At 42.7% G+C, this 23,480-nt stretch overlaps 1 long non-coding RNA gene across 5 annotated transcripts in view; it reads left to right on the top strand.

Annotated features, from left to right (window-relative positions):
• Positions 1–1,485: 1,485 nt before the first annotated feature.
• LOC143693527 (uncharacterized) overlaps positions 1,486–23,480 on the top strand; it is a 53,015-nt gene continuing 31,020 nt past the window's right edge. The window contains exons 1-5 of one of the 5 annotated variants that reach the window (XR_013181284.1): positions 1,486–1,953; positions 3,644–4,380; positions 6,055–6,800; positions 10,801–10,906; positions 11,002–11,107. This is a non-coding gene — a long non-coding RNA (uncharacterized LOC143693527). Of the gene's footprint in view, positions 1,954–3,643; positions 6,801–10,800; positions 10,907–11,001; positions 11,108–11,993; positions 21,903–23,480 lie in introns of those variants that run through there. The other 4 variants (XR_013181283.1, XR_013181285.1, XR_013181286.1 and 1 more) reach the window with 4 other exon arrangements.

Consider the following 23,480-nt stretch of genomic DNA (forward strand, 5'->3'; position numbering starts at 1 on the left):
CACTGTGAGCATAAATGAGAACTCCATCGGATTTTTCTCTAGATGCAAGCACATATTCAGACCTATAATATTATATGTCTATTATGTGTGTGCATACATTCTATAATAGCTATTGAAGAACAACAGTTTGATTGGGGGAGCACTGTGCACTTTCCTGAGGCAGCGTAGAAATGTAAAGCTGTAGACATTTAAAAAGTACTGTCAAAAATATATTTATCTTTTTCCCCCAAGACATATAATAGTCATTTATACAGTGATAAGTATATCACTGTAGAAACTGAAGCTAAAATAATGATGAGGACATAATGAGAAGACCACATATTCATTGGCACCTAAATGCAAGCGTATGACATAGCCAGCGTGGAAGTCATAGTTTTCTCAATGAGTTTAAAAAATGCCTGCAATTTTTGGCATGTAGGTATTTCAGTAAGGAAGTAGGGCAATGTATAAGTATGATAAAAAATAGTGCATTGAAATGGGCTCAACTGGACATGTTCACAGAATGTTACACACACAGTGGGCATCCTTGGGAAGCCTCAGGATGGACGGGATCACAGCAAAGGACTGAGACAGCAGAGTGGGCGCAGTTTAGGGCATAAGTTACTTAAATCATATTTGGAGACATGGAGTTTATTCCAGCTTGCCTGCTGATCTGCTGCATGAATTATGTATAAATAAGCTCTGTTAGTCCATTCACATCACATGCAGATTGTAAACACATGTGGGCAGTGGATGGTTCTCCAGTTGCACTTGGCTCAAGAGCCAGAACCTCTTAGTGGTGGCCTCCAGACAGCACTGCAGAAATAAACAACACCAAATGCAAAGACCAAATAAGTCATTCAAAATGGATGGTGAGAGGAAGGAAAGGAAGCAATGGAGAGAAGGTAGAGGGAAAATGTCTTCTCTAAATCTTAAAAAGGCACATTTTTCAGAAATATGTTTACACCTACAGTTACACCTGTTTTGGCATCACCTGTGGCTGCAAAAACATGAGTTAATCTGTAAGTCACCTATTTGCAATCCCCTAAAAATAAAGCAGGGAATTCCCTTAAAGTGAAGTCAGGGACACTCCAAAATATCCACAGTGACCAGAGGCCCTCTTCAGAGAAGCATTTGTTAGTAACAGGAGTATACAGAAACAACAAGGGGAATGGTGCTCATTTTTATCTTGTTTAATAAAGAATTATCTTCCACATAGAAAACTTGGCTGGTCCAAGTTTCCTGGGGCTCTCCAGTGAGCAAGATGCTTCCACACATCTTTCCCTTAAGCAGCACCCAGGATTTTTCCTCGCCAACCCAGGCTCTCTGCCCCAGAGCTGCCTCATTGCAGTGGGCCATTCCATTATACAATAACTCTTTTTCACTGACAAATCACTTGCAGAACTTCACCCCCTTTTGACTCATCAGTATTTTTAGATTAGCACACAGCAGCACCCATTCCATGACATTTGCTGCTTTGCTTTTTAACAAGCAAAACAAATCCAGCATGGCTGAATTTTATAGTTTGGCTGCTGTTAGACTCTATCCTGATGGGAGCCTAAACCCACTGGTGCTCTTTGGACCTGAGCTGCTTGGCAGCAGAAGGGGATGAGCAGGGAACAAAGTAGCCCAAATGCAAGATGCTCAGATGTATGCAGAGAATGCAACATGACAAATTGCTAGGTTTGGTTAAATTGGGACTGTTAATTATAGCAGTTTAAATTGGGTTCTGACTCAGATTTTGAATTTGTAGTGGCAAGATGACAGCCTGGAGAAGGTGGTTGTAAATGGCTGACTCAGAGGATGATGATCAGCACGACAGTGCCTTCTGCCTGTGCTAGTACTATGTGTTTATAGGAGAGATGTTATAAGGTGATAGTCACCAGTCCAGCTCCACCCCTTGATCTGTTCACCAGGCATTATGGAGACTGGAAAGACCAAGAGAGCAAATGGAGGAAGGAGCGTATTAATTGGGTGAGTACAAAATGGCAATCTGCCATCTCTTTGGTGCTCTCTCCTCTTCTTTCCATATGTAATGCTGGTTTTCCAGATTCTTCTGTAGGCATTCAGCTGCTTCTGACTTGAGTTGATGAAATGGCTTCTAAGGGAAGGATGACTGGGAGGTTGGTGTCTCCATGCAGAGGCTGCCAAGAGGATGGACACTTGGGAGAAAAGCTCTCTGATAAGAGGGTTGGAAAACCTGCTTTAATTTCTGAGCAAATTATGCAAAATTTGAACACTGGTCTTAGAAATACCAGATGCTGACAACTCCAGTGTCTTTCCTCTCCCCAAAGTGCTTTTTTTGCTACCAGTTGTCCTTGAAGTACTTTCAGTCCTGCTTTTATGCAAAATGCAAATGTCCAAGATTCCTTTCCCTGTGTACTAATATGAATTAGCTCAGCTGTTCAATTGATTGTTGAAATTCATTTGCAAGCATTGTAGGTGACTAAGTTTTGTAACTGTAACTTGTGAGTTACAAACAGGGGTCAGAAATCTAATTCCACAAGATTAATGTAACTAACCCATGCTTTGATCTTAGAAATCCTTACACCAGTGCTTGGCTGAGGGCACTGTCAGCCAGCCTCCGAACGGGGAGTGGGGAGGATTTGTTACAAACTACTTGTGACTGAGCTAGAAGCCAGGAACTACATGCACTAACATCACTTTTCAGTTGCTTGTAGAAATTATATTTAGAACGTGAAATTATTGTCTACAGATCTCTAACTCTGATCTAATAATTGCTAGAGACTAATATATTCAATAAATTACTTTTTTCATCCATTGAATAGCTGAGAACAGATTGTGATTCCCCAGTCTATTTGCTATTCAAATGAATTCAACAGATACCTTTTCTAATCTTTAACACTGTGGTCTGAGAGCAAATATCCACGGCATGTAGTGGCTGGTGCTCTGATAAATCATATGCATCACTGCTGTTTTCTGACAGGAACACTGTGCAGATACCTCAGCTGAATCCTTGTTTATGCAAGCATACAACTGGGTTTTCAGAAGAACTTCCATATGAGGCTTTAAAAACTGTTTCCTCTTGCCTTTTTTGTTGTTGTTATTTTGTTACCAAAGGTCTCTTTTCCAAACTATCACTGAAAACAAAAGGAATTTAGATGTGACCAAAGCAAACTTATTTTAAAACTTATTTTAAAATCTTTTTTTGCCCATCAGATATCTGTTAACATGCAGTGCATGGGGCCCTGATGCAGAAAGGTGACTTATGATAGGCATAGCTTTCAGTGTGCTGTCATGCTCCCATTTAATTCTGTGTGACTGTGCAAGCAAAAAAATGAAGTACGAGCATTTTTTGGGGAAGATCAGGACCTAAGCAAAGATTATCTGAAAACTTTCTGAATTATTCAGCTCCAGTAATCACTATTTGAATACTACTCCTGAAAGAACTAAGTCAACCATCACAGTTTCACTGTTCTGTAGACAACCCAAAAAATGGAATGTTGACACTATTTCCCTGTGCAAACAAAACAAAAAATACAACAGTGAGCATCCACAAACATATGCAGCATGTAAGGGGACGTGCCCAAGAGACACTGACCCTGGACAAAGGAACAGTCATTGTGAATTTCTCAGAGGTTGCCAATGGGATTTTTTACAGTGTAACTTATTTCACCAACCAATGCTTCCTTTTTTTTTTCAGAATAAATTTTACATTTTTTGGAAGTAAGCAAGAACATTTCTCAAGGGCTTCCAGGAGGATTTCACAGAGTTTGGACTGAATGTAGCTGAGAGGAGGAGGATGGGAGAGACTTATCAGTCTGAGATCACGTCACCCTATTTATTAATCCACAGCAGAATTCCTGCAGGTAACACCAGGAAGCCTGACTGCTGGCAAAAAGAAAACACTGATCTTCAAGTGTTAACTGAACTGTAATTATAATTTCCACAGCAAAACACACAGATTCCTGGAAACTATTTTTGTGTTGCATGAACACTTCCTGGTGGCTTTTGTGCCACTGCTTTCCAGTCTGGGAGTCCATTCCTACAACCAGAGATGCCCTGCCTTCAGGTTTATGTGCCTGCTTTGTAGAGAAGCCATACAGATCCATCACACAAACTTAATTCAATCCTCAGTCCCTGCTGTGATATAGATGTTCTGAAGGTGGGGAGAAACCCTCTAGCAAAGGCATAAAATCAGTGGAGTGCCTTTCCCCAGACACAAACATAAGCGTAGCCATATGAGAAATGTTCTAACCTACATTTGTGCCTGAAACAACTCAGTTGGAGGAAGGAACAAGGCATAGGTACAGAGATTTGCAGTTTTTGATGTCCTCCAGGGTAGAGATGTAGTGACAGATTGCCTAGTCAGAGAGAAGGCTGGGAGAGCTGGAAAGATGAGGCAGGGTATTAGCCCCTTCAGATCAGCCTGCAGTCTGGGTGAGTAGCTCTGTTACTGACTATTGCCATTTGTGTATTTTTCTCCTTCACATGCTTTCCATTGAGTTATGGTATATTCCACTGGCATGTTGTGGTGTATCACCTTCCCTTTTCCCCCACCGCTCTGAGTACATTTGTGTCTGTGTTTGCACCACAGAAGACACTCATAGGCCATTATAACCAGAGATAGCCAAGCTCTTCCTCTGGGAAGCTACAATCAACCTTGCCAAACTCCAAACTGCAATGCTTCCACCACAGTCGGTAGTTTGAAGGAACCTGGGAATGTTTCCCTGTGCCAGAGTTACTCCTGCCCAAACTCTTGCTGTGGTGGAGAGGGTCCCTGTGGTAGAGACCCTTGGAGAAATCAGTTTCTGCCTCCTTACTATGGTGAAGCAGTGCAGTGGATGGAGGAGGCTGGATGGTTCCAGAAACTGAATGCTGCTCTGGAGAATAAAAAAAGTCAGAGGGCAAATAAAATAAAATGACCAAAAACCCCCAACACACAGGCGGGCAGTAGGCAAATGGAGAGTGAGTGGCAGGAAGGGCTGACAGGTGCTGCGGGTCCTGTGAGTGTCACTGGAGGGCACATTCTCAGCTTTTTTGCTTGTTGCACCTTCTTGGGGCTGATGGCCTGCAGCAAAGCAGCCATAAAACCCGGCATTGTTTCAAAGCAGTTACTCGGTCATGCTTGAAGGGTTTGTACATGTTTGTTAGAGGTTGCAAGAAAAAAATGTGACTGAAAAACATAAGGCAAGCCCTCGGGGTAGATGTACTCTGTGAGGCAGTGTAATCTTGTCCTGCTGCTTACCAGCTTTGCACCTGGTTAACTCTAGGTCAGAATGAAACTATATAGTCAGAAGTGATTATTTGTGACCCCAGACAAGAACATGACCTTTCTATCTACAGACTCCATTGAAATGGCAATACCCTGATTATGGAATATTTCTCAGCTAATTAGGAATGCAGGCTCTACAGGTCACTGGGAGTTCATACTATTCCCTTGGCATAAGCAGATGTGTTCAAGATAAACTTGTACTAAACACATCAACAGCTCCACACTATCTCATGTGCACTGGGGAGGAAAAAAAAAAAAAGAAAAAAAAAAGAAAAGAGAGACAGCATCTCACCAAAGCCTGAAGAGCCAGATGACTCCAGGAGCTAGATATTAATTTATGAACATTAAGTAAATAATTGTCTTTTGGGTAGTGGCTCCTGGGCTCTACACCACATGGCTGCCAATATGTAAGCAGGACTTACTGGGGAGGTGCAAATCTGAGGCCAGGAAGATAGGCTGCACAGCCTGTAATTCCTGCAGAGCTGTGCAGGATTCATGCAGGGCCAACGTGGGTATCTGTGCTGTGCTCCCAGCCTGGAGGGGTTAGGGAGCACAGCACACAGGCACTCAGGTAATCGTCATCACAAGAGCCTGTGCAAACTTGGTGCAGTGACATCTTCATTTCTGTTTCTACCTGTTTCTACCTCTATTTTTGTTTTTTTTCTTCACTCTATTTCCCCTCCCAGACCCACTACAGGCTTTCTGATTGCTTCCCAGCTGCTAGCTAGATTCTACATTCCACTTTATATCTCCTTCATCTTTCCTTGCAAACCCACACATCTTCTCTAAACTTTATTGCTCTGCTCTTTGCCTGATCTATTTTCCCATTTCTCATTCAGATGGATGCCATATTCCTGTTGCAAGTTTGTCCAGGATTCTCTTCTACTCATTGTTCTTGCTGTAATTTCCCCTCCTATAGCAAAGGACTGCTTTCCAAAGAAAACTGGTCATGTTTCCTGGTGAACTTACCTGCCTCTGCCCTGCCATCAATCTTCTCTCTACCAACAGCTGTGATTCAGCTGGCAGGCACCACACACTCCTCAAATACATGCTCAAGGGAGGAGAGTCCTGCTGGCATTGCAGGGCCAGCAGAGAAGCTGTGTGACAGCCGCTCTCTCTCTGAGCAGCCGCTACGGCTCTACTGTCCCAGAACAACACTCCTACTTTCCCAAAAAATAGCAAGTGTTTTATTTTGTTGGCCAAGCAGGAGAGCTGAATCTTTCTCATGCTCATGACTTATAACTCTTCATGTGACAGGCCATGATGGTGAAGGCATCTGCTTTGCTCTTTGGGAAGCAGTTGAATTTCATCTGCTGTATTACAGAGTGCTGTTCAACAAGGTAGCTGCTGTCGGAGCTGCTGTCCTGGCCATTTTCTGGGAGGATGATGTACTGCCTAGCTGTGCCTAGCCTGCACAATGAACACTGTAAACACAGCCCTTGTATGGTTTTATCCTGCAGGACCTGGAAGCGTTTGCAGCTGATAGAGATGCAGGATAGCATCAGTGATCCTCATCAGTGTTCCTTCAAGTGCTGAGCTGGGATTTTGTCCGCACTGCCCCACATCCGTTTTCACAGGAAAAGAGGTGATAAATAACAGCCCTTTATGTGCCTCTGCCTGGAGATTCTTGGATGAATCCTCCCCTCCTGTCTGTGGCACTAGTGAGACAGAGATAAGCAGAGGGAGGCATGAGAAGCCCCCGAGGGGTAAGGGACATACCCAAAGCCAATGTTAGTTGTGTGCAGTGGGCACGGTGTCTGTGAGGTAGGAAAAAAATTGCCATAATATTGGAATTAACATTCCTGCTTGAGCCATAAAGAAACCAGGACCTTATGACTTTGTGTGTCATAACAATCCAAATGCTCCTGGTGGAGCTAGGGAAGCTGGCAGGAGAAGGTAGGGGACTGCAGAAAGCCATGCACTGCTGCCAGAGTTGAGGTCAAGCAGGTTTGTACAGGCTGATCACACCAGGATGGATACATGCACTGCCTTTTCTTTTTCCCATGCAGAAAAACCTCTTCCTCAACACAGCAGATACATCTGCACACAGCTGGTCAGGAGACAGGAGGGACAGCCAGGGACTTGCTGTGGTACCTGTATTTTCCTTCTCATTAGCAGAAGCACCGTCTCTGATTTCTGTTTTATTGCCTTGACTTCCTTAACACCATTGCTTGTGTGAACAATAACATTCTGATGCCAGCAGTATTAAGGCACGGCATTAAATAGGGGCATTTTTAACTCTGAGCCATTTTTCTCTTTTCACTAGGACACTTTATGTATTGTTCAAAACTGAAAGACTGAAAATACGGTAGGAAAACAGTTTCTCAGTGGCCCCTGTGATGTCTGTTAAAATGTGTACTGAAGGGGAAACATCTCATCTGCCATGTAAAAGAAATTCAAAGATATCAGCCTCTGAAAAATATGATGCAGGCATTGAACAGGTCATATTCTATATCCTCAGATACTTACACAATACAGTGTAGGACAGGCCCTTTTCCAATTGTTATATCTACATATGCTATCTCTTTAAACATAAACAAATACACTTCTGCAGAAGATGACTGTGCCTTTCTTTCTTTACTGTCAGCAAAGATAGAGATATTTTGACTGATGGAGTAATTCGGGTGGGGAGGGAACTGATGTTCCAGAATGTGTCATCATGTCCTCCTCACAGTGACAGGTGGCTCCTAAGCGCCTCCAAAGTTGCCTCTTCTCTAGGCTGAGAAAGTGAGGTCCCTCAGCCACTGGTCCTCATGGGGCCAGTGCCCCTAACCATTTTGCTGGCACTCTGAATTTGTCCCGTTTACCGGTGCCTTTCCTATGTATCAAGGAGCTCAAGACTGGATGCAGTAACAGTCTCATGAGTAAAGAGAGATAATCCCTTGCCTTCAGCTCCCCAGCAGGGAGACGCTCACCTGCATCACATGGAAATATATTTCCATGGCATATGCAAGTAGCAGGCAGATAGATAATGATGTCCCAGTGAATTACTTGTTCCAGTTGTGCCCTCAGTGGATTTCCACTTTTCAAGGCCTCTACATATTTTGGAGGAAAGCATAAATGTTTTCTTCCAGTGTCATGTTGGCCTTTGGAAGTCTGACATCACCGTCTGGTCTCCTCTGAGACAAAGGGAAACTGTCTGTAAAATATCTCTCCTTTCTGGTAATAATATCTTAAATAGACTTTGGTATTACAGCAGTAAAGTAGGTTACAATATTTAATATCATTTACCTTTCATAGTGGACCTGTGAGACAGAAAACTAGTTTCATCTTGAGTTTATGAATATGTAAATGAGGCATGGAAAAACGAATAGATTTATAGGTAGAAAGGCTGTCACAGAACAGGAGCATGAACTGATATCTGCTCAGCTATCATGCTCTGTGTTCTGGCTACTTCTTCTTTCCTGCTTCTATTTTGGTGTCATGCTGCCTTCATGGATGAGATGACTTGCTGTCAAGATGTGCAGCAAGATGCAATCTGATCCTACACACCCATGGAAGTGGGAAAACACTTGGGTTAATCTATCAGCTCATCAAAACAGAGCCCCAAGGGTTGCTGAACTTTGTCATCTCCTTTTTATCTTATGCTGCCTTGAAATGAGCTGATTTTTCATGCTATAAAATGACAACACAAAAGAATGCAGAAAGTTAGTTCTTCAAATGCTGATCCAGGACTACTAGTGGAATAAACATAATCTTCCTTTTATCTATTCTGCTTTTCTGTTTGGTTTTGGCACTGAACAGTCTCTGTCCCTCATTGCCCTGTTCCAGTGCATAAATCATACATGGATCTCTCCAGCTCCCACTCCCTATTTCATTAAAAAAATGGAATATGAAAGGTGTGCGGAAGCCCTGGAGGGAAGTGACACAAACCCAGATGTTGCACGATCTATGTCCCAGCTGCAATGAGCCTGCATGTGGCAGCTGCCTTTGCACAGCCATCAACAACAGCAGCTGGAGGGGCTCTGCTGTTAATGGCTCATCCCCCAGGAAGGAGCCAAAGTGAGGGAAAACAGCAGGCTTTATGTACAAGATATCACATTGCTACACTTTATGTTTTGGTTTTGTTATAAAACAAGCAAGAACCTAGAGAAAAAGAAAGCAAAATTAGATATGGTCCCTTGACCTAAAAGTGCCATGAGATATTACTCCCTGCCCCCTGATTAAGCCCTTCCCTTTCTGATTCAGTCCATAGGAGATCAGGTATTTGTTACTGTATGAACTATTCTAAATACCTTTTCTAAGGCAGTAAAAAATAAAAGTGGTCTAAGAGCAAAATGAAAATGAAAAAAGAATCACGAGTTTTAGAGCCTGTCCAGTGAATGCATATTCCTAGTGGGATTTTTTCTCATCCTTGAAGAAAAAGGCATATTTTAAGACAAATAAAACAAAATAGAGGTTTATATCCTCACTAAAGAAAAAGTAGTTTCCACCTTCATTGTCACTGTGTTTTGATATATGTTTAGTTGTGTTATATCCTAGGATCATCTAATTTCCATATAAAGTGTAGCTACTTTCAGTTTTACTATATAGTGTTCAGGGCAGACTTTGATTTGTATGCCCTAGGGTAGACCTGAGAAATGCATAATTTTCTTTAAGTCCCTTCTGTCATGCACCATCAGTAAATTCCTGTACAGATTACAACATGGATGTTTAGTCAGAGGTCTGCACTCCCACGGAGGAGAGTGGGAGGGATAATAATAAATGTGTGGACCGAAGTGGAAAAAAAAAAGAGTAAAAGAAAAGAGAGGAAGAGAGAGAGAAATTCCATTAAGAAAGGTTACTGAATCAAGAAGAATTTATCAAAAGTAGACTGGTGAGAGTGGCTCTTGAATTTTTATGAATTTGTGGGGCACACTAGTCAGTCTGCTTTGGACTGTAATTTCAGGTAATAGCAGAATTGGGACCACTAGGGCATAGTCTGTCACTGTTTCTAATCTCCACTGCTCTGGAACAACAGTTACACATCAATTCAATTAATCACCAGTGATAACAAAAGTTGTTTTTTTCCCACTTTAGAAATATTATTTTTTTAAATTCTTTTTTTTTTTTTAGTGCAGAACTTTATCAGACACAATTTCTTTTTCCCTTGCGAAGAAAAGCTTATGAAGTTCATTTATACAGAGAGCATAAATCCTATCTCCTACTGTTTTCCCCTGTAACCTAACATGAAATATGGCTTATAGCTCAACTAATTCTCAACATTTAGTGCAAACTGATGAAAGTAGTTCATCACTCACAGGGATGCACCAGGCTTGCAGCAGCACACACAGACCAGGACAGGTGCATACAGCAGTGTCATGGCATGACACATACAGTCTCATATATAGCAAAGCAGACAGGTATCTTCATGATATTCATTGGGGATATGTACCATTAAAAAATGAGTGCATCCCATTTTACAGCAACACTGTCTTTCTTCCTTGTCACTCTTCCCCCTCCCCAGATTTATCTCCTTTTCTTAATGACTCCCTTTTTTCAATTTGTGTCTCTCTCTGACAGATAATACTTTGTCTCCTTGTTCTCCTGGCTTGGTTTGTGTCTTGCCTTGTTTGCTGCTCATTATTTGCACTATTTATTTGCAGGATGTAGATACAAGAACTTGCCCATAATCAGTTCAATAATTCCACTTCAAAACAAGCCATTCTGCTGCCACATGTAATCCTGACAACTAATCATCCACCAGCCCAGGTAGGTCTGGCTATTGCATATTAGCTGTGCTGCAACATCAGCCTCTTTCCCTTGCCTCCTACACTTTAATTCACTATTAAATTCCCCTTGCCAAGTTTTACCTTCAGTTGCATTACTGCAATGGGAAGGGAAGGAAAGGAGCACAGCAATGCAGCAGGGATGGCCAGCTCTTCCTGACTTCTCAAATACCACTTTTTTCTGGTAAGTACAGTTGAAACTGTGTTTTCAACTTGTGACATATAAATTATTAGAGCTGACATTTTCAATATCTCCCATCTGAAGCCTGAGAGATAACATTTGCCAGCCTGCATGCAAGCAGCTGTGATCGCCCCATGTAATGGAAGGGTAAACTGAGGCATAGGGTGAGGACATGAACTTGCCAAAGGAAGTCAGCCCTGCACCTTAGATCAATATGTGCAGCTCCACTATCAGGTGGATGAATGAGACAAAGCTCTGTGGAGACATAGATGCACCCCAGTACCACAGCCCTGGTGCCAGCCAGTGATCCCAGCAGAGAGGGCAGTGCAATGTTTTACACTGTCCAGGGGCTGCCCTGGAGAGTGACTAGGAGCAGAGCACAGTGATGGTCCCAGGGACACCAGGTACTCCACAGGATGGGGAAGTGTTCTTGCTGCTGCCTGCAGGAGGACCTGATCTTAAAAGATGAGATGGGGGATGGTCTCCATGGTGAACAGGAGTATCTTGTTATGTTCCAAGATACAGGAAAGTCAGACATTTAGCAAGGCAGACAAAGACCTAACCACATCCTTCATAGAGAGGCAGGAGCATTCATGTACAGTTCCTTTATCAGTATGAAAGGAAAGGGTTGAATATGAAGTTTACTAGGCAGCAAATAGGTCTGTCTTGTCTCTCCCTCTCTCCATCAATCAGGAAAGAACAGGTCTATTTCTAGTTATGGAGACCCAAATAACCAGAACGTTTCTTCTTGCGAAGTGGAGGACAGGGAAAATTTCACAGCCTGATTTCTCTCAGATGGTTTGTGTAAGAGTCAAGCTTGCATTTGAAGCTGAGCATTCACGTATAGCTGAGAAGATGAATCAGAGTTTTGGCTCTGGTTCCTCTGCAGAGACAGCAGACCCAGTGATGACCAATGTGGTGGCTCTTGCATCAGCTCCTCAAAGTGACAAATGTCCCTGACTCAGTGTTTGTGCCAGGCCATACAGCACCACCTGGCTCAGCCTTTCAGGTACTGACACAGCATAGTATGAACAATGGAAACAATGGAAAGAGGCTCTGATTTTTTTTGGACACTCAGTGGAGCCGTCAGGTAAGTTCATCCACCACTGCCCTGAGGAAGGTTCCAATCAGGTGTTGTGCACTCCAGCACCAAAGAACATTCAATGCACAGCAAACTGCTCCCTTTTGTAGCACTAACCTGTGTCCCCCCCCCACATCAGGCATTCACTGTCCTGCCCGGTGTAAGGTCGTGCTGTTTATTCAGCACCATTCCCCACCATCCCCAAAAGTGCAGTCTGCACAAGCAGAGGCAGCACTCAGACCCCATTTCCAGTACATTACTGATATGTGACCTCTGCAGCAATGCCCGGGGTGACAGGAAACCTCAACACTTCTGACATGCCAGTTCTGTGCAATCCTGAGCAAGGTAAGGCAAGCTCCATGCTCGCTCCATCAAGCTTTGGGAGAGTGGATGCAGATGGCTTTAGGAGACCTCTTCACACCTCTTTTATACCTTTGTTTTCTGTTTGTTGGCTGCTTTTGGTTGGGTTTGGTGTCAATGCTTAGGTCAGAGAAGACCTGATCCAGCTGAAGAAATATTCTCAGCTCTTTTACACTGATTCAGTTCCCAGCTGATGCCCCCAGGATGGGAGGGTCTGAGGGCACAATAAAACTGATAGCTTGAACAACTGGACAAGGGGGTGTGTGCACTCGGAATGCTCTGAGGACAGTAGTGTGTCTCCTGCTTTTCTGCTTCTTGTCTATCTTAATCTTTTTGCACCATAGGGGTTTTTTTTTCTCTAATCACCTTCCTAAGTTGTGCCAACTGACTGCAATTTTCTCCATATCATCCCTCAAATTCATAAACCATGTTTTCCTGGGTCACTCTTGTGGTTGCTCTTGCATGACCCTTACAGAAAATTTATGCAAGAAAGGGATTTACACAGTAAAAGAGCTGCTCACAGCAAAGGGCAGAGAGTCAGAAGGCCTCGCGTGGTCAGTTCAGCTTCACATAAAAGCCAAAGAGGGATATTAAGCAAAGGAGAGAGCAGCAGTGACAGCTGCCTGCAACGAGTGTAGCAGGGCTAAGTACAGAGTGGGGGCTGTGGCTGAACATCAGGAAGGCTGAGAGCATTTCTCTGTGAGCTGCCCCTGCCTGGCCCAGCCTCTCCTCTCCCACAGCAGCACTGCTCTATCCCACCCTCCATTTATGCTGTGGGGTGAGCCCACCCCAGAGGAACAGGGCTGATCACACCACCAAGACACATCCCTGGCTCTGTGGTTTGGGACCTGCTGGCACTGCGCAGCCCCAAGGCTGACCAGACCTACCTTTGACAACTGGAAGCTTTTTTGGCACTTTTGCTCTTCTCAAGTCAATGAAGTATATTTTTATGGAAGGGTCAGAGCAGTGCTGATGAGCACCCTTTACCACCCCTTGCACATTTAGCTTGCTGTATCTCTTGGTGAAATGCCTCTATCCTACCTCTGTGAAAGTGATTTCACTAACCTTAATGTCTGATTGAATCTCTTGTCTCTTAAAATCACTTACTGCCTCTGCCTTCCCCATCCCCATTCCTGCCCAAGGGCTGGGCTTCACAGAGTCCTGGTGTTTCTTAAGATTTTTAAGAGAAACATACAGAAAGCAGTGGAAGAAATATAAGTACAGGGATGACCCAACACTCTGGGACAGTAATTAATAATCTAGGATCTAGTGCAATGACCTGGATGAATTAGAGGGGCTGTCAGGAAGGAATGAAATATGACAAGTATAGGCTCAGCACAGTTAAGAGAATTACAGATGCAAATACAAAACAGGTAATCCATGCATGGACAAGAGTAGTACAGGGAAAGAACCTGGGGCAATCAGTCATGAAGAAATAAAGATGAGTAGTTAATGAAAAGCCATAATTAAGACAAGGCAAATATGCTCTTGGGATGTATGAGAAGGAAAATAGTATGAAAAATATTACCCAGAGTGTTTTGTCAGAGCAGCTACCATCAGCTGAGGTGCAGCTCCTAACAGTACTGGGTTTGTACCTCTGGAATGTGAAGACAGACATTGATCTTCAGGCTGAGAAACAATACTCAGGAGCTCGCTTCCCTCCCTGGGCCAGCAAAGCCTCTGTTTGTTAACAAACATCCATACAGTGCAAGGTCAGTCAATTTTCAGGCTGTTTCAGGGGCTGAAAGAGCAGGGATCCTTTCTGGATCAGATGGCAGTTTTCACATCTTTATATTTGATGTTCATTTTTTAAATCTCTTGTTAGTACACAGTGGGGTGATTCCTAAAGCTATAGCAAACACATGTGTGGACAAAGAGTTTATCTCCTGCTCACAGCATGCTCTTGTACACACTGTAGAAATTATACACAATGATGGCCAACGCAAAAGGAGATGTGACATTGCTGAAATGCAGGTGAGAGTGTGCTGAGCTGCAACCAGGCAGCATCTAATGTCTGACTAAAATCACATGGTGACTTCTTCAATTTTCCTGAAATTGCTGCTTCCAGCAGCTCCCATGCTGTATGGCCAGCAGCATGAGGAGAGACAGGAGGACAGCTGGCAGTAGGCAGGATGTCAGGCCTCTGAAGATAGCTGATGGCTGGAGGAATTACAGTGCTCAAAGTTGGGATGTCCAAAGGTCATAGTGGACTCATTGCAAGTGCTTGCCTGCCTCATTCCTTTTGGAAATTTTGTCCACCCACAGGAACAGCTACCCGCCTGGGCTACCCGCCTGGGCTACCCAAGTCAGCACTCTGGGATGGTGGGAGACTGACTCATAGCAGGCAGAAAAATGTGACTTAAAGAGAAGATAGCTGCTAAATTCAAAAAATTATGGGGTTATAATAAAATAAAAATCACTTGAGCTAAACTAAAAGCAGAATGTGTTATAGAGAATGGGTAACTGGCAAGACAGGCACTGGCTGTGTCTTAAACATGAATAGACAAGGTAGTCTCAGAATGCAACAGAAATGGAAATGCCAACAAACACAATGAGCAGAGTAGGAGTCTGCTGTGGTTCTTAATGATGGAACCAATGGAAAACTATTGCTGCCATCAGAGTACATTTCCCAGATGTAACCACGTTGAGCCATGTATCCCTTATGCTTTTCCTTCATGGTGGAAACATGAACCCTCTCAGCCCTGTTCCCTGGGGACCCTACCCTGGTCTGACTGTGTCTTGACCACCTGTCCATCGCTTGCACTGGAGCTGGGAGGGCACTGGGGCACGGTGATAAAGAGGAAGGCAAGGGTACCTCAAATCATCTTGCAGGGAGGCCCATGGGGCAGATTTGACTTGGTCTCTTCCTTCCCCCTGTGTTTGCCATGTCAGGGGACTATCCTCTGAGGAGACTGACGGATTGTATGTTGGGATAGGAGATGAAACAAGGAGAAAAACATTCAGTGCTCAGGAGAAGAGGAAAATTATGAGGAAAACAAGGTGACCACCTACCCAACTTCCTTAATCCTATAGAGGCAAGAAGTTACTTTAAAAGTCAATATTCCCTCTGTTTCCTCACCTACCTGTCTTTGAAGTGAGCTCTTGCCTGAGTTCTTTAAATTCTACAAGGAAAGGAGAAGGAATAGGGGTTGTCTTACCTCAAGAAAAACATCCATGCTGATAACTGTCTGCCTTCCCTTTGATGTAGTGAAACTTGAGTCTCTAAGTACCACCACAGTAAAACTGGACATGCTGGGCTCTATGCCCATTTTATTGCCTTGGTTTGCCTGAAGCTGAGGAGGGACTTTTATGATCAAAAGTTTGCTGCTAGTTGACAGGAGGTTGGTCTTGTCCTTCCTGTCCCAGCTGGGCTACAGCAGCTGACATTGCCATCTTAGTAGTGGCTTTTTGCTCATTGGATACAGTGAGTCCCTACCCCCTCTGACACGCAGGAGAGAAAGCCCCAGTAAGTGTTTGCACATCTAGAAAGCAAATGTGATTCATTATTAATACAGACCTGTTAAAGTGTGTTGCACTTTAGAGACTTTAACTGATTGACAGGTCCCTGACCTAAGGAGATTTCTTTCTATGTTTAAGCATCACAGGACAGGTAAGTATGGCAAACAAAGGAAGGGTTGGATGAAAGAGGTTGAAGGGCCACAAAATTAATATTACATGCTAGCATGGTTCGTTACACAAAACTCTTACACATGCTGAAACTTTGCTGACACCAAGAAGTCTGTAAGGTTCAGAAAAAAATTTGGTATTTTACTGTCATGAGTAAGTTTGAGTAGTTTCTTGGGAGCTTACCTAACTCCAAAACCTTACTGAAACCACTGGAAAAAGCAGCAGTTTTCCATGAGGAGGTGTTGAGTGAGTGTTCCTTTACTCAGCAGTAGTTATGGGCTCATGTGAAGATCAGGACACATAGCGTGGGGGTTTTAATGCAAATATTTGAGAGCCTACTTTGGAGCTGTGAGTCAGAGGTAAAAAGATGACAAGAAATCCTTTAAGAAGTTATAGTCTAGAAATAGCGGGTGGAGCAAACTGCTGCATGGCCTGGGGCCAAGGCTACAAGTCAGGCAACCTCTTTGGGCAGTATTCTGGCTGAAAAAAAGAGGTTTCAAATTTTGCTAGAGGAAAATGCTTCCTGTGTTCTTGGTGCCTAAATAAAAAAGTTGCTTCAAAGAAATATCCAGTCGCATACTGATAAAAGGCACAGTAAAGCACAAATACAAGCTGCAGGAATTAACCAAGGATATGTCCAGCTAACAAGGTAATAAAATCTGTCTGAAGTTACCCCCACATTGCAGCCCCACCTAGGGCTCTTAATCATGCTTTAGCTCCAAATTCCCTATTATTCATATACCAAGTCCTTTGAAATCTGACTTGAGCTCTTAGGCTTTCCATGCTAAGGATATGGCTTAAAGGGGTTGGGATGCCTCAAACAACTGGCTTTGAATTGGGGAAACATCTCCTGTCCATATCGCAGACTTTCTGCAGTGATCGGTGGGGTAACATTGACTCTGATCCTTTCAGTTCTTTTACACTCCTACCTTGGAATGCATGAACCAGCCTCTGGAGGGGCTTTTCTTCTCTTCACACTGTGACCCATGGGTGCTCAGCTCCAGTGTACAATTAACCTTTGCTAATTTGCAGACCTGTCAGTCAAATAAGGCAAATCCCATTGGAGCTTGGCTGGCAGTGGCCAGGAAACCTTAGTGAATCTGCTGAAGAGAATGTCATGCACAGGGGTGCCCTCTTTCACTCCATTCTGTACATTTTCTGCTCTCTCTCTATTTAGTCTTCTGACACATACAAGGGCATGTTTTGTTTTCATAAGCACAAACCACTTTTATTCAAAAAACAAATTTATCTTTTATTTAGGTATCCAAAGAGAATTGCACTAGATAATTGTGGTCCTGATTGCTCTCATAGGCAGTACAAATGTGTCTTCTTTGCTTGTTTTATTTCATTTTGGCTCATTTTTTTTTCCACATGCCTATATGACGGGGAAATATTAAGCCTACACAATGTATGCAAACACAATTCATGGTTTGAGCAAGAGGAATCACAGTTGGGTGACATTCTGTAATTCATCAAGAGGTCTGACACTGTTATGAAAAGACACTTTTCTGTATTTTGGAATACCTTTTTCCCAACAAACATTCAAGTACATTGTTTGATCAAGCAATAATAACACTTTAATCTACCTTGTGTATTCTCTTCAAAATAAGAGGTCAGAGAATAATAGTTCTCTCAGGCTTTAAAATGAATCCTTTAACAAATGGTTTTAGATGCAAAGATATGGTGAAAGGATTTTTCTTACCTGGAGAATTCAACATTTTACTGGAAGAAAAACCATATCCATGGAGTCCAAGGTGACAGATGATGGGACTTATTCTTTTGGTGCCACAGATGTGTATCCCACACAGATGTACAGCTCCCCTGCTCTTCGGCAGAGTCACTCTCGAATCAAGGTCTGATGCAGTTACTTCCTCCACTGCTATCAATCACCTCTGGATTAGGCATTCAGAGGACAAAGGAAAAAGTATCTTATTCTCTTTATTTGCATCCTTAGCCCCTCATTGACTCAGTATGAAGAAAAGGAGACTTGGCACATGGTGGCAGAAACTCAGTACCTTGTGCAGAGGGAGTGACACAAGCTGTGAGGTGGGTAAGACAGGTGTAGAGCAGCTGAAGCACTGTGGAGTTCACAAAATTCAGTCTCACTCCCAGCTCAATGACACCAAGTGATCAAACTGGTACAGAATTCTCCTATTCCTCACCTGCATGTTCAACTCCTGGCCGTGATTGCCACAAAATACTACTGATCTCAAGCACTGACTTAGGAGCACCTCAAATACCTGGATGTTTCTATCAAAAGCAAACAACTTTGAGCTGTGCTTCTTTCTCTTACCAAAAATTAAACTTGTGCTGGGATCCAGTGCTCCCAGATTTGCCCATGAAAAGACAAGTGCCAGTTCTATCCTAGTTTTCCTGGATATCTTCTTTTGCTACCAGGCAGAAATGGATACTTCCATAGGCCAGTCCATCCCACACATCTTCCATTCCTTCTACAGAAATGTCAAGTATGGGTATTACACCATGCTTGATCAGGATTTTGTTCACTGCACACTGTTAGCCCCAAAACTGCATAGCAAAATTCTTTTCTGTCTTGGCTGTTCCTTTGAAAAAGATTAGATGCCTGGCTGCTTTCAAATTCATTTAAAAGTCTAGAATGCAGCCAGATAGCACAACAGTCAATCATGACTGTTTTTATCAGGACCTCATCTGTTTCAGGATGTCAATGGAAGTTCTGCTTAACCAACCAGGGTAGAAGTTGCCCTAAGCATTCCCTCCTCCCTCTGGCTATTTTGTCGCTTTGCCAGCAGTTCCCGTATGTGTCCATAGTTTTAGGAACACCTTTTGCTGGAAGTTAGAAAAGTGAAAGCAAAAACTGGAAACTTAAATTCAATAATAAGTTAATAAGGATAAATAGGCAATAGTGTAGAAAGACCATTTGTCTGAACACAAAGCTCTGGATATATATGGCCATGTTAGAAAAGGCAACAGTCAAAACAATATAATAAGGACTTCTGTAAAGCTAAGGGGTCAAAGTGGAGAGCCAATTTCTACCTGCAATTTTTAGGCATTTCTAATGACACAGGACTTTCAAAGGAGATGGGAAAAATGTATCTTTCAAGTTTGCCTATTTGGCTGACAGTAATTCAGCTGAGCTCAGCAAAATGGAGCTGATAAATGCCACTATCCTTGGTGATAAGGGCTTTTCTCCTTTATTTTTAATGAATACAAGAATGACCCAAAATTTTTCCTACAGAAGACCACATCTGGAGATTTGCCAGAAAACTCAGGGTCACTGCCTTGTTTAAGATGGAGCAAAATAGAGCTACCTAAATTTTTAATGAGAAAGTAAGACCTGAAGGGAACACAGCTCCAACATGCCATGCTAAGCTGCTGCCAAGGCTGGCCATCTTGAGGAGATGCAGCCATGGGTTAAACCTCTGTGAGCCTTCAGGGCTCAGTGGTACAGGCACAGCAGAACCATGAAACATCAGCCTTGGCTGATGATTCATGTGAAAAATCAGCTGTTTTCAGCCAAAAAGTTGTTCTTTAAAGTGAAACCCAAGTCTGCAAAATTATTTTTCTCTTCATATCTTTTAATAGAGATGAGCAACATTTTTTTTTTCCCTACTCAAGTGAACAGCCATAATTCTAGATTCCCTGCAGCACTTTAGGTAAATTTCCATTCCTTCCTTTTCATGGAATACATACTCCTGGAAGGACCAAGTGGAGATAAGCCAAATAAAAGTATAATGAATAATTTTATGAAGACAAAGGTGATTAAAAAACAAGTCCCAAATGTTTGTGAACCTCAGACTAATTTCCACCTCATTGATGCTGATGCAGCACATTGCAATTCTGAGATGGCCTCTCATGTCTGTCTGATGTTATTGATTGGAGAAGGTGCCAAGATGAGAACCAGGCTCTGCATTTCATATTTTAAGGTCACTTTTAACAAATGAGCTCATTTCACACCAAGCTATCCTAGAGCATCTCACCATAATAAACACAGTAATTAACAAGCCCTCTTGAGGCTTGCAGAATAAGCAAGACCTCTTGAGTAATTTTCAGGCATGGGGCAGTTGACCTTTTGTAAGAACTTCATGCCTCTCTGCTAGCCCATCCCTGAGGGTCTGTCACAGTCAGCTCTGCCCACAGCCCTGCTGAGAAACCTGCTTCTCCTCTTCTGCCCTGTGCTGCCTTGGGCTGCATCCACATCCTGCTAGCCAGGCATCCCATGGGTGTTGGGAAAAAGAGAGCACCGAGCTGCCATCTGGAGCTGATCTCAAAGCTCATAAAGCTTCCCCACATGTGCAGGGGCTGAGTAATCACACAAGACCCTGCATGCAGACGGTGCAAAGCAGAAAAGCCCCATAGCACCCAAGGAAATACAGGGTTTTTTTAAATTTCAATTAGTTTATAAGAGCACAGGCATTGTTGAAACGTCATAAATGATGAAGTAATTTGCGTTTAACTCAATTATTTTGTTGTGGGATTCACCAGAGCTCTTCAATTCAGGTGACAAACTATGTTTTGCTAAACAACCAGGATAGGCTGCGTGTTAGTCACCAGTTTGTCTTGTGGATGCTTCAGCTTGGCTGGAAAAGGAGGGGGATGTGCACAGTAGTCCCATTGCAAAGAACAGTGCCAGCATGATGAGGAAGGCAATCCTTCATCTCTCTGTGTAGCCCTGGTGAGATGTCTGCAGTGCTAGGTTCAGGTCTGGGCTCTCCACTACACAAGAGACTTTGACATGCTGGAGTGCATCTGAGAAGCATCTTCGTGTTCCTCTTCTGGACTCACTCCAATGAATCCTGGAGAAACAACAGCATCTCATTCCAGCTTCTGCTACAGGGAAGGGGCAACCCAGCCTGAACGTCAATGCCAGTTTTCTAGAGAGCATGGACCCTGGAAAGTTGTTTGGTATAATGAACACAATCCCCATTTCCCAGATGGATGGTAAAGACAGAAAATGACTGCTGCCTAAGGAATTTAATTTTTTAGAGCTTAAGGGGTGTCTCTATATCAGGGAGAATTCTACTCCTCCACCCTCAGCCCCTCAGTGATGCTCCAGGAGAGACTGGCTGGCAGCAAGAGCCCTGCTGCCTCTGGGATCCTGAAATGATAACCTTCTTCCAATGCCAAGATATTCCCAAGTTAGCAGTCATTCAGCTGGGCCTTCCTAGCAGATCAGAACCTCTGAGGTATCGCAAAGCTGCAATGGCTATAATAAACATTCAGAGAAAACTTCCTGGATGTCAGCAGAGGATAGAGCAATATACCTGCAGTGCTATGACAATTTTACCACATAACAGTAGTTGTTTCCATGCCCCATAACTGCAGTTATAGTGGGATGATGGGATCACTGTAAGGCCTGGGTAGTGACATGCAATCTGAACACATGACAAGACAATTGTAGTCTTATTTGCCTTTGGTTAAAAATTATGTTGATCTCTATATTTGGTGTATCACGATGACCTTTTTCCCAGTTTCCACTTCCACTTTAGAAGATGGTCAGTTAGCTGCACTTACAAATTGCCAGTCATCCTTAGCTTCAGAAGAAAAATTTCACTGCTAAATTAGTACTATCATGTCCTCTCTTATTAGAGGTTCTGCTATTTACTTGTATTTCTTTAAGATTTCATTTCTCTTATTGTTGGAATTATTATAAATATCTTACGTCTATTTGGTATTCCCCAGTTTGGTAATATTAGATTATAGTTGTGGAAAAATATATAACCCCTTGTTTATAAACCTAGAGTCATGCATCTAGGCAATGTATCATCCAATAAATTTATTTGTTTGTATTTTGCCAGTGGTGAATCACTTTCTTCACACCACTGTACTCTAACTTCATAATGGCATTCATTATCATAACATATTCAAAGCCTCTGCCTGTGCATGTAGTAAGGATTGGTTCTTATAATAAAGATAAATGGGATGGGACATCTAGTAGTTAGTGCTAAGCTAAGCTACAGTCACACTTTAGAATATGAGTTCTACATTCATTTGTCCATTAGAAGTTAATACATAATTTGGATTAAAACTGGGTATTACCTTCTGGGCTTTCCCAATTCTGTTCTGAAGGACTGCATAGAATCATTGATTCATAGAAGGGTTTGGGTCAGAAGGCACCTTTAAAGGTCACCTAGTCCAACCCCCCATGCAATAAGGAGGGAATGTCTTCAACTACATCAGGTTGCTCAGAGCTCCATCCTGCCTGTACCTAAGTGTTTCCAGGGATGAGGCATCTACAGCCTCTCTGGTCAACCTGTCCCAGTGTTTCACTGTCTTCATCATAAAAAATTTCTTCCTGCAGATTCCTAGTCTGAATCTGCCCTCTTTTTGTTTAAAAACATTACTCCTTGTCCTATTGCTGCAGGCCCTACTGTAAAGTCTTTCCCTATCTTTCTTATAAGCTCCCTTGAAGTACTGAAAGGCCACAGTAAGATCTCCCTGGAGGCTTCTCTTTTCCAGGCTGAACAATTCCAGCTCTCTCAGCCTGTCTTCATAGGATAATTTTTGTGGCGCTGTAGCATGGTGCCCCCAGCAAAGATTTTTTTCATCCCAAACTCAAACTTTTCTCTGTCTTGGGCTTTGAGATGTGTCCTACCCTGCTAAAATGATCTCTGTGTTTGCTATCTCATGATAGCCTCATTTCAGCTGCTGACATGCCTTTCCTGCTGCAGATATCAATAATCCTGTGATTTTTAGCAATGTAGAAGGGGAAATAAAGGCAAATCAGGCTGCTGAGAGGCTCACTTAAGTAGAAGGGTTTGTTTGTTTTTTGGTTTTTTTTTGCATTTGATGTAAGGAATTGGCGTATGCTGAAGATGACGCATGGAGTAATTTGTTTTCCACCCAAAAAGGGCAAACGGCTTTATTTCAGCAGAGAAGTTTAAGCCATCTTTGTTTTAGCTGGGAAACAGATTATAAAAGATATCAATGCTTAGTAGTTAGGGATGTGTATCGTGTAAGTTCTGGGATCATTTTGCTTTAGGGAATTTTGGTAAGACATCTGCAATAGTAATATAGCAACACATACATACAATAATGATGATAAGGTAACCATGGCAATGATGATAAGACAGAACTGATTCCAATACACACATGTCAGCCACAGAGGAGAGATCCATGAACATAAACAGTTTAAGAAAATGAGTATGTCAAATGCATATGCTCAGGCCTAAAAGCCACTTGTGCAAAGCATAGTTGCTTTAACCATTAGAATATTATCTACCCTCTTGTTCCTTTTTTTCTTGTTAAACTAGAGACCTGCTGGACCTGGGGAGTATAAAAGGCTGTTTGATAGATTTGCTTCCTTAATTTAGCAACAAAGTGAGTTAATAA

Source organism: Agelaius phoeniceus, chromosome 3 (genome assembly GCF_051311805.1).
Source record: "Agelaius phoeniceus isolate bAgePho1 chromosome 3, bAgePho1.hap1, whole genome shotgun sequence".
Taxonomy (NCBI): Eukaryota; Metazoa; Chordata; class Aves; order Passeriformes; family Icteridae; genus Agelaius; species Agelaius phoeniceus.